This window comes from Pseudophryne corroboree, chromosome 3, assembly GCF_028390025.1.
Source record: "Pseudophryne corroboree isolate aPseCor3 chromosome 3, aPseCor3.hap2, whole genome shotgun sequence".
NCBI lineage: Eukaryota > Metazoa > Chordata > Amphibia > Anura > Myobatrachidae > Pseudophryne > Pseudophryne corroboree.
The window spans coordinates 765,549,729-765,559,846 of NC_086446.1; the positions used below are offsets into that span (position 1 = coordinate 765,549,729).

The following is a 10,118-nucleotide window of genomic DNA, read 5'->3' on the forward strand; positions in this document are numbered from 1 at the left end:
ATAATAAAAGTCGCAGAGCTGCTATACTGGAGAAAAAAGAGGACATAATAACATATGCAATCCTTGGCGTATAGACACTACTATTATTATTATTATTATTATTATTATTATTATTATTATCAAAATTACTTTTTTACTTTAACTTTTTGTTTAACATAGAAAATCTTTCAGAAATGGAAAGAAGCCCAGAAGAAATGTCAGTACCCTCCATATCCCCTGACTAAAAGGAGACATCTCAGTACCTCATCGGAGTCCAACAGAGATCACCAGAGGAGGAATACAGATGCCAACAGTTAAACCTACTGGTCCAACAAGTGAACCGAGATGGCATTCCAGGTAGGCATCATATTAATTCAGCCTTTTTCAACTGGTGTGCCGCGACCAGTTGCTAGGTATGCTGCCGCCCGCCAGAGGTGCCCGTCGCACAGACCCGCCGCCAGCCAACCAGACCTGCCACTGGCCACCAGAGACCCGCCGCCCGCCAGCCAGTACCGCAGCAGCCGGCAGCCAGATATGTAAGCCTGCTCTTCCGTTCTGCAACATCTGAACCGTGACCTATGAGTCACCATAGGTCACGGGCCGGATGTCGCCGAACGGAAGAACAGCGCTGGCTGAGCAGGCTTACATATCTGGCTACGGTAGATGCTAGAATCAAGTGGGCTAAGGGACCTTTTCCGTAAGGGGGAGGAGTTACGACGCAAGGGGGAGGAGCTAGGCCAGCGGGATAGTTCCTCTACTATCCACGCCACCAACTATTACCTTTAGTAATTAGGTGGTGAGCGAAGCGGAGCGGAGCGAGCCACCGTGCCCGAAGCGTGGCGAGCGAAGCGAGCCCGCGAGGGTACTTTTCGGGTACCTTGTTCGCCCGTAGCTCCTCCCCCTGGTGACATAGCTCCTCCCTCCAATACGTCACAAGGTCCCTTCAGCCCCTCCGATATAGAACCAACCATCTGGCTACCGGCTGCTGTGGGACTGTCTAGCACCAATTGTCGCATTCCTGCTCTACCACCCACCCACTCACACACTGCTGCTCTGTGCTGCCTGGTGCGGTCCTAGCGCTCCTCCCTGAGAGATTTCACGTTTATTATTAGAAATTATTATGGGGGCTGAAGGCAGGTGTGTGCAATTACTATGGGGGGGGGGGGGGGGCAGGTGTGTGGAAATAAGAGGGGCATGTGTGTGGCATTACTATGGGGCCAGGTGTGTGGAATTAAAGTGGGGGGCATGTGTGCATAATTACACTGGGGGGCAGGTTTACGGAATTGCAACGAGGGACATATGTGTATAATTATGCCGGGGGGGGGGGGGGGGGGGGGGCAGGTGTGTGCAATTACAACCATCCATCCTTGATCATGAGACATCACCAAGCGCAGGTTTTCCAATGAGATTCTTATGTAAGTAAAACCTGTTTATTGCTACTCATTGTAAGAGAAATAGTAACAAATATTTATCAACATATTAAATATATGTTGATATTTGTTATTATATGTATTATATTTGATTAAAAAAACTGATGGTGTGCCTTGGCAATTTTCTGATCTTGTTTAGTGTGCCACAAGTTTAAAAAGGTTGAAAATCACTGTATTAATTGATTTGATTTTTGAAGCCTGCAGCCATATGTTATAGGCTTCCTGTCAGGGTTGAACTGGGTAAGGATACAGCACATTGCTGTCATGGAATTGTATATGTAACCTGATAGACATGGGTTCTTGGTTCACTTCTAAAGATTTTACCAAAAATCACCTAATAGCCAAGCATCTGTGGTGGCGGGCCACACCCCTCTGCTGAATGACCACACCCCTCATGCCCCAGTCTGACATTGTTTCCTGTGTCCATCCTTATTTCCAGGATATATTGAAAACAATCCTGACTACCCCTTGGCATACCCCTGTAATTTCAGAGTGCTTTCACGCATTTTTACCAGTCTTATGTTTGTGGCAAGTTGATTTAAACTGGATGTCACGCAGCCGCCCCGAAAACGGTCCTATCCGGCCCCCGTTTGCCCCCCCCAAAAAAAAATATGCCACATCGCCACCCCACAAACACCCATCACTATCAATCACACTGCGGCCGAATCCCTCTGGGATGCGACCGCAATGTGTAAGGTCGTGCACGCGCACTGCAGCCAGTGTGCATGTGCAGACCAGATGAACGCATCCGCTGCGTCGATCTCAGAATCAGCGCCTATATACAGTCAGCAGCATTTAAAAACCGAAAGTCGTACATTGAAGGAAATACAGTAGTTGACAGAACGGGCTATAATACAGAAGAAGAAATGGCTAATGACAGCATTAACTGTGGTCAGGATATCACTTACTGATGATGCGAATGAGGATAATATTGATCGTAATGAGAATGGTAATGATGACGCCATTCCAGGAAGGGACCCAGAGCTTCGCCTTGAAAGTTTGATCTGGGTGAAATAAACACAAGAACTGATCAGGACAGTTGTGGTGATCTGGATTTTCAGGATTGCATTGTGCACCAGCATTATATAGAATGAATCACTACACCGGTTGGACATAGCCATACCAGAACTGAATGCATGTTATAGTTTGGAATATGCTATAAGTCTTACATGTTAAATCCCACCTCTACAATCTTTTTCCCTGGTCTTGGTTGTTCATGCTCACTGACACCTACCTCAGTCCATCAGGGAAACAGAAGACACATCTCCCCCAACGGTCAGCGCAGTGGAAGTGGACTATGAAGGCAGAGGTGGATTTACAAGACAAGGGGCCCTAAGCAAGTTACCGATTTAGGGCCCCCTCCCTCAAACAATCCACAGCACTATATTTTCATTCCTTATTTCTGCCCTTACATTATTTGTTGTTTTCCTCCATATATAGTATCACAGTATATTACTTACCCCCTCACTGATTGCCCCATGTCCCCTCAAATCTAATTCCCATTATTATGTAGCAGGTTCTCATTAGAGATGAGCGCCTGAAATTTTTCGGGTTTTGTGTTTTGGTTTTGGGTTCGGTTCCGCGGCCGTGTTTTGGGTTCGACCGCGTTTTGGCAAAACCTCACCGAATTTTTTTTGTCGGATTCGGGTGTGTTTTGGATTCGGGTGTTTTTTTTAAAAAAACACTAAAAAACAGCTTAAATCATAGAATTTGGGGGTCATTTTGATCCCATATTATTATTAACCTCAAAAACCATAATTTCCACTCATTTTCAGTCTATTCTGAATACCTCACACCTCACAATATTATTTTTAGTCCTAAAATTTGCACCAAGGTCGCTGGATGACTAAGCTAAGCGACACTAGTGGCCGACACAAACACCTGGCCCATCTAGGAGTGTCACTGCAGTGTCACGCAGGATGTCCCTTCCAAAAAACCCTCCCCAATCAGCACATGACGCAAAGAAAAAAAGAGGCGCAATGAGGTAGCTGACTGTGTGAGTAAGATTAGCGACCCTAGTGGCCGACACAAACACCGGGCCCATTTAGGAGTGGCACTGCAGTGTCACGCAGGATGTCCCTTCCAAAAAACCCTCCCCAATCAGCACATGACGCAAAGAAAAAAAGAGGCGCAATGAGGTAGCTGACTGTGTGAGTAAGATTAGCGACCCTAGTGGCCGACACAAACACCGGGCCCATTTAGGAGTGGCACTGCAGTGTCACGCAGGATGTCCCTTCCAAAAAACCCTCCCCAATCAGCACATGACGCAAAGAAAAAAAGAGGCGCAATGAGGTAGCTGACTGTGTGAGTAAGATTAGCGACCCTAGTGGCCGACACAAACACCGGGCCCATTTAGGAGTGGCACTGCAGTGTCACGCAGGATGTCCCTTCCAAAAAACCCTCCCCAATCAGCACATGACGCAAAGAAAAAAAGAGGCGCAATGAGGTAGCTGACTGTGTGAGTAAGATTAGCGACCCTAGTGGCCGACACAAACACCGGGCCCATTTAGGAGTGGCACTGCAGTGTCACGCAGGATGTCCCTTCCAAAAAACCCTCCCCAATCAGCACATGACGCAAAGAAAAAAAGAGGCGCAATGAGGTAGCTGACTGTGTGAGTAAGATTAGCGACCCTAGTGGCCGACACAAACACCGGGCCCATTTAGGAGTGGCACTGCAGTGTCACGCAGGATGTCCCTTCCAAAAAACCCTCCCCAATCAGCACATGACGCAAAGAAAAAAAGAGGCGCAATGAGGTAGCTGACTGTGTGAGTAAGATTAGCGACCCTAGTGGCCGACACAAACACCGGGCCCATTTAGGAGTGGCACTGCAGTGTCACGCAGGATGTCCCTTCCAAAAAACCCTCCCCAAACAGCACATGACGCAAAGAAAAATAAAAGAAAAAAGAGGTGCAAGATGGAATTGTCCTTGGGCCCTCCCACCCACCCTTATGTTGTATAAACAAAACAGGACATGCACACTTTAACCAACCCATCATTTCAGTGACAGGGTCTGCCACACGACTGTGACTGATATGACGGGTTGGTTTGGACCCCCCCCAAAAAAGAAGCAATTAATCTCTCCTTGCACAAACTGGCTCTACAGAGGCAAGATGTCCACCTCATCATCACCCTCCGATATATCACCGTGTACATCCCCCTCCTCACAGATTATCAATTCGTCCCCACTGGAATCCACCATCTCAGCTCCCTGTGTACTTTGTGGAGGCAATTGCTGCTGGTCAATGTCTCCGCGGAGGAATTGATTATAATTCATTTTAATGAACATCATCTTCTCCACATTTTCTGGATGTAACCTCGTACACCGATTGCTGACAAGGTGAGCGGCGGCACTAAACACTCTTTCGGAGTACACACTTGTGGGAGGGCAACTTAGGTAGAATAAAGCCAGTTTGTGCAATGGCCTCCAAATTGCCTCTTTTTCCTGCCAGTATAAGTATGGACTGTGTGACGTGCCTACTTGGATGCGGTCACTCATATAATCCTCCACCATTCTTTCAATGGTGAGAGAATCATATGCAGTGACAGTAGACGACATGTCCGTAATCGTTGTCAGGTCCTTCAGTCCGGACCAGATGTCAGCATCAGCAGTCGCTCCAGACTGCCCTGCATCACCGCCAGCGGGTGGGCTCGGAATTCTGAGCCTTTTCCTCGCACCCCCAGTTGCGGGAGAATGTGAAGGAGGAGATGTTGACAGGTCGCGTTCCGCTTGACTTGACAATTTTCTCACCAGCAGGTCTTTCAACCCCAGCAGACTTGTGTCTGCCGGAAAGAGAGATCCAAGGTAGGCTTTAAATCTAGGATCGAGCACGGTGGCCAAAATGTAGTGCTCTGATTTCAACAGATTGACCACCCGTGAATCCTTGTTAAGCGAATTAAGGGCTCCATCCACAAGTCCCACATGCCTAGCGGAATCGCTCCGTGTTAGCTCCTCCTTCAATGTCTCCAGCTTCTTCTGCAAAAGCCTGATGAGGGGAATGACCTGACTCAGGCTGGCAGTGTCTGAACTGACTTCACGTGTGGCAAGTTCAAAGGGCATCAGAACCTTGCACAACGTTGAAATCATTCTCCACTGCGCTTGAGACAGGTGCATTCCACCTCCTATATCGTGCTCAATTGTATAGGCTTGAATGGCCTTTTGCTGCTCCTCCAACCTCTGAAGCATATAGAGGGTTGAATTCCACCTCGTTACCACTTCTTGCTTCAGATGATGGCAGGGCAGGTTCAGTAGTTTTTGGTGGTGCTCCAGTCTTCTGTACGTGGTGCTTGTACGCCGAAAGTGTCCCGCAATTTTTCTGGCCACCGACAGCATCTCTTGCACGCCCCTGTCGTTTTTTAAATAATTCTGCACCACCAAATTCAAGGTATGTGCAAAACATGGGACGTGCTGGAATTTGCCCATATTTAATGCACACACAATATTGCTGGCGTTGTCCGATGCCACAAATCCACAGGAGAGTCCAATTGGGGTAAGCCATTCCGCGATGATCTTCCTCAGTTGCCGTAAGAGGTTTTCAGCTGTGTGCGTATTCTGGAAACCGGTGATACAAAGCGTAGCCTGCCTAGGAAAGAGTTGGCGTTTGCGAGATGCTGCTACTGGTGCCGCCGCTGCTGTTCTTGCGGCGGGAGTCCATACATCTACCCAGTGGGCTGTCACAGTCATATAGTCCTGACCCTGCCCTGCTCCACTTGTCCACATGTCCGTGGTTAAGTGGACATTGGGTACAACTGCATTTTTTAGGACACTGGTGAGTCTTTTTCTGACGTCCGTGTACATTCTCGGTATCGCCTGCCTAGAGAAGTGGAACCTAGATGGTATTTGGTAACAGGGGCACACTGCCTCAAATTGTCTAGTTCCCTGTGAACTAACGGCGGATACCGGACGCACGTCTAACACCAACATAGTTGTCAAGGCCTCAGTTATCCGCTTTGCAGCAGGATGACTGCTGTGATATTTCATCTTCCTCGCAAAGGACTGTTGAACAGTCAATTGCTTACTGGAAGTAGTACAAGTGGGCTTACGACTTCCCCTCTGGGATGACCATCGACTCCCAGCAGCAACAACAGCAGCGCCAGCAGCAGTAGGCGTTACACGCAAGGATGCATCGGAGGAATCCCAGGCAGGAGAGGACTCGTCAGAATTGCCAGTGACATTGCCTGCAGGACTATTGGCATTCCTGGGGAAGGAGGAAATTGACACTGAGGGAGTTGGTGGGGTGGTTTGCGTGAGCTTGGTTACAAGAGGAAGGGATTTACTGGTCAGTGGACTGCTTCCGCTGTCACCCAAAGTTTTTGAACTTGTCACTGACTTATTATGAATGCGCTGCAGGTGACGTATAAGGGAGGATGTTCCGAGGTGGTTAACGTCCTTACCCCTACTTATTACAGCTTGACAAAGGGAACACACGGCTTGACACCTGTTGTCCGCATTTCTGTTGAAATAGTTCCACACCGAAGAGCTGATTTTTTTGGTATTTTCACCAGGCATGTCAACGGCCATATTCCTCCCAAGGACAACAGGTGTCTCCCCGGGTGCCTGACTTAAACAAACCACCTCACCATCAGAATCCTCCTGGTCAATTTCCTCCCCAGCGCCAGCAACACCCATATCCTCCTCATCCTGGTGTACTTCAACACTGACATCTTCAATCTGACTATCAGGAACTGGACTGCGGGTGCTCCTTCCAGCACTTGCAGGGGGCGTGCAAATGGTGGAAGGCGCATGCTCTTCACGTCCAGTGTTGGGAAGGTCAGGCATCGCAACCGACACAATTGGACTCTCCTTGTGGATTTGGGATTTCGAAGAACGCACAGTTCTTTGCGGTGCTACTGCTTTTGCCAGCTTGAGTCTTTTCATTTTTCTAGCGAGAGGCTGAGTGCCTCCATCCTCATGTGAAGCTGAACCACTAGCCATGAACATAGGCCAGGGCCTCAGCCGTTCCTTGCCACTCCGTGTGGTAAATGGCATATTGGCAAGTTTACGCTTCTCCTCCGACAATTTTATTTTAGGTTTTGGAGTCCTTTTTTTACTGATATTTGGTGTTTTGGATTTGACATGCTCTGTACTATGACATTGGGCATCGGCCTTGGCAGACGACGTTGCTGGCATTTCATCGTCTCGGCCATGACTAGTGGCAGCAGCTTCAGCACGAGGTGGAAGTGGATCTTGATCTTTCCCTAATTTTGGAACCTCAACATTTTTGTTCTCCATATTTTAATAGGCACAACTAAAAGGCACCTCAGGTAAACAATGGAGATGGATGGATACTAGTATACAATTATGGACGGACTGCCGAGTGCCGACACAGAGGTAGCTACAGCCGTGAACTACCGTACTGTGTCTGCTGCTAATATAGACTGGTTGATAAAGAGATGTCGTAGTATGTATGTATGAAGAAGAAAGAAAAAAAAACCACGGTTAGGTGGTATACAATTATGGACGGACTGCCGAGTGCCGACACAGAGGTAGCCACAGCCGTGAACTACCGTACTGTACTGTGTATGCTGCTAATATAGACTGGTTGATAAAGAGATGTCGTAGTATGTATGTATGAAGAAGAAAGAAAAAAAAACCACGGGTAGGTGGTATACAATTATGGACGGACTGCCGAGTGCCGACACAGAGGTAGCCACAGTTGTGAACTACCGTACTGTACTGTGTCTGCTGCTAATATAGACTGGTTGATAAAGAGATGTAGTAGTATGTATGTATAAAGAAGAAAGAAAAAAAAACCACGGGTAGGTGGTATACAATTATGGACGGACTGCCGAGTGCCGACACAGAGGTAGCCACAGCCGTGAACTACCGTACTGTACTGTGTCTGCTGCTAATATAGACTGGTTGATAAAGAGATGTCGTAGTATGTATGTATGAAGAAGAAAGAAAAAAAAACCACGGTTAGGTGGTATACAATTATGGATGGACTGCCGAGTGCCGACACAGAGGTAGCCACAGCCGTGAACTACCGTACTGTACTGTGTCTGCTGCTAATATAGACTGGTTGATAAAGAGATGTCGTAGTATGTATGTATAAAGAAGAAAGAAAAAAAAACCACGGTTAGGTGGTATACAATTATGGACGGACTGCCGAGTGCCGACACAGAGGTAGCCACAGCCGTGAACTACCGTACTGTACTGTGTCTGCTGCTAATATAGACTGGTTGATAAAGAGATGTAGTAGTATGTATGTATAAAGAAGAAAGAAAAAAAAACCATGGGTAGGTGGTATACAATTATGGATGGACTGCCGAGTGCCGACACAGAGGTAGCTACAGCCGTGAACTACCGTACTGTGTCTGCTGCGACTGGATGATAAATAATGATATAAAAAATATATATATATCACTACTGCAGCCGGACAGGTATATATATTATATAATGACGGACCTGCTGGACACTGTCTGTCAGCAGAATGAGTTTTTTATAGAATAAAAAAAAAAACACCACACAAGTGAAGTCACACGACGAGTGTTTAACTTTTTCAGGCAATCACAATATAGTATACTACTAACTATACTGGTGGTCAGTGTGGTCAGGTCACTGGTCAGTCACACTGGCAGTGGCACTCCTGCAGCAAAAGTGTGCACTGTTTAATTTTAATATAATATGTACTCCTGGCTCCTGCTATAACCTATAACTGGCACTGCAGTGCTCCCCAGTCTCCCCCACAATTATAAGCTGTGTGAGCTGAGCACAGTCAGATATATAATATATACATAGATGATGCAGCACACTGGGCTGAGCAGTGCACACAGATATGGTATGTGACTGTCTTGTACTCCTGGCTCCTGCTATAACCTATAACTGGCACTGCAGTGCTCCCCAGTCTCCCCCACAATTATAAGCTGTGTGAGCTGAGCACAGTCAGATATATAATATATACATAGATGATGCAGGCATGCAGCACACTGGGCTGAGCAGTGCACACAGATATGGTATGTGACTGAGTCACTGTGTGTACCGTTTTTTTCAGGCAGAGAACGGATATATTAAATAAAACAACTGCACTGCTGGTGGTCACTGTGGTCAGTCACTAAACTCTGCACTCTCTTCTACAGTATCAGCCTCAGGTCAATCTCTCTCTCTCTCTCCTAATCTAAATGGAGAGGACGCCAGCCACGTCCTCTCCCTATCAATCTCAATGCACGTGTGAAAATGGCGGCGACGCGCGGCTCCTTATATAGAATCCGAGTCTCGCGAGAATCCGACAGCGTCATGATGACGTTCGGGCGCGCTCGGGTTAACCGAGCAAGGCGGGAAGATCCGAGTCGCTCGGACCCGTGAAAAAAAACATGAAGTTCGTGCGGGTTCGGATTCAGAGAAACCGAACCCGCTCATCTCTAGTTCTCATACCCCATTATTCATACCGCCCAACAACTGGAGGCTTCAACTCGGGACTCTGAAAAAGGAGGCAGCGCCGAAAAGGGGGAATGATCTGCTGAAAAAGGGGCGTAGCTTCGCGTTAATGATGCAATCGCGAGTCATACCTCCCATTTTCATCACAGTGAGGGCACGGCCACTGCTCTGTGAGCTACTGGCCATGACCCCAGTCCCTCTGGTTCACTGCTGCTCTGCTCTGAACTGAGTGCAAGAGCCTCCCAACTGCCCCAACCCCACCGGGAAGACACTTTGGACCGCGGGAGGGACAGCGGGACAGACCCAAAAAACAGGACTGCCCCGAGAAAATCGT

The 10,118-nt window shown here is 47.7% G+C and overlaps 1 protein-coding gene across 1 annotated transcript in view; it reads right to left on the reverse strand.

Annotated features, from left to right (window-relative positions):
* LOC135058242 (killer cell lectin-like receptor subfamily B member 1B allele C) overlaps window positions 1–2,379 on the reverse strand; it is an 89,192-nt gene extending 86,813 nt beyond the window's left edge. Inside the window, exon 1 of the mRNA XM_063963781.1 lies at window positions 2,318–2,379. The gene's annotated coding sequence lies outside the window, so the exon portion shown is untranslated. The remainder of the gene's footprint in view (window positions 1–2,317) is intronic.
* Between the last annotated feature and the right edge of the window lie 7,739 nt (window positions 2,380–10,118).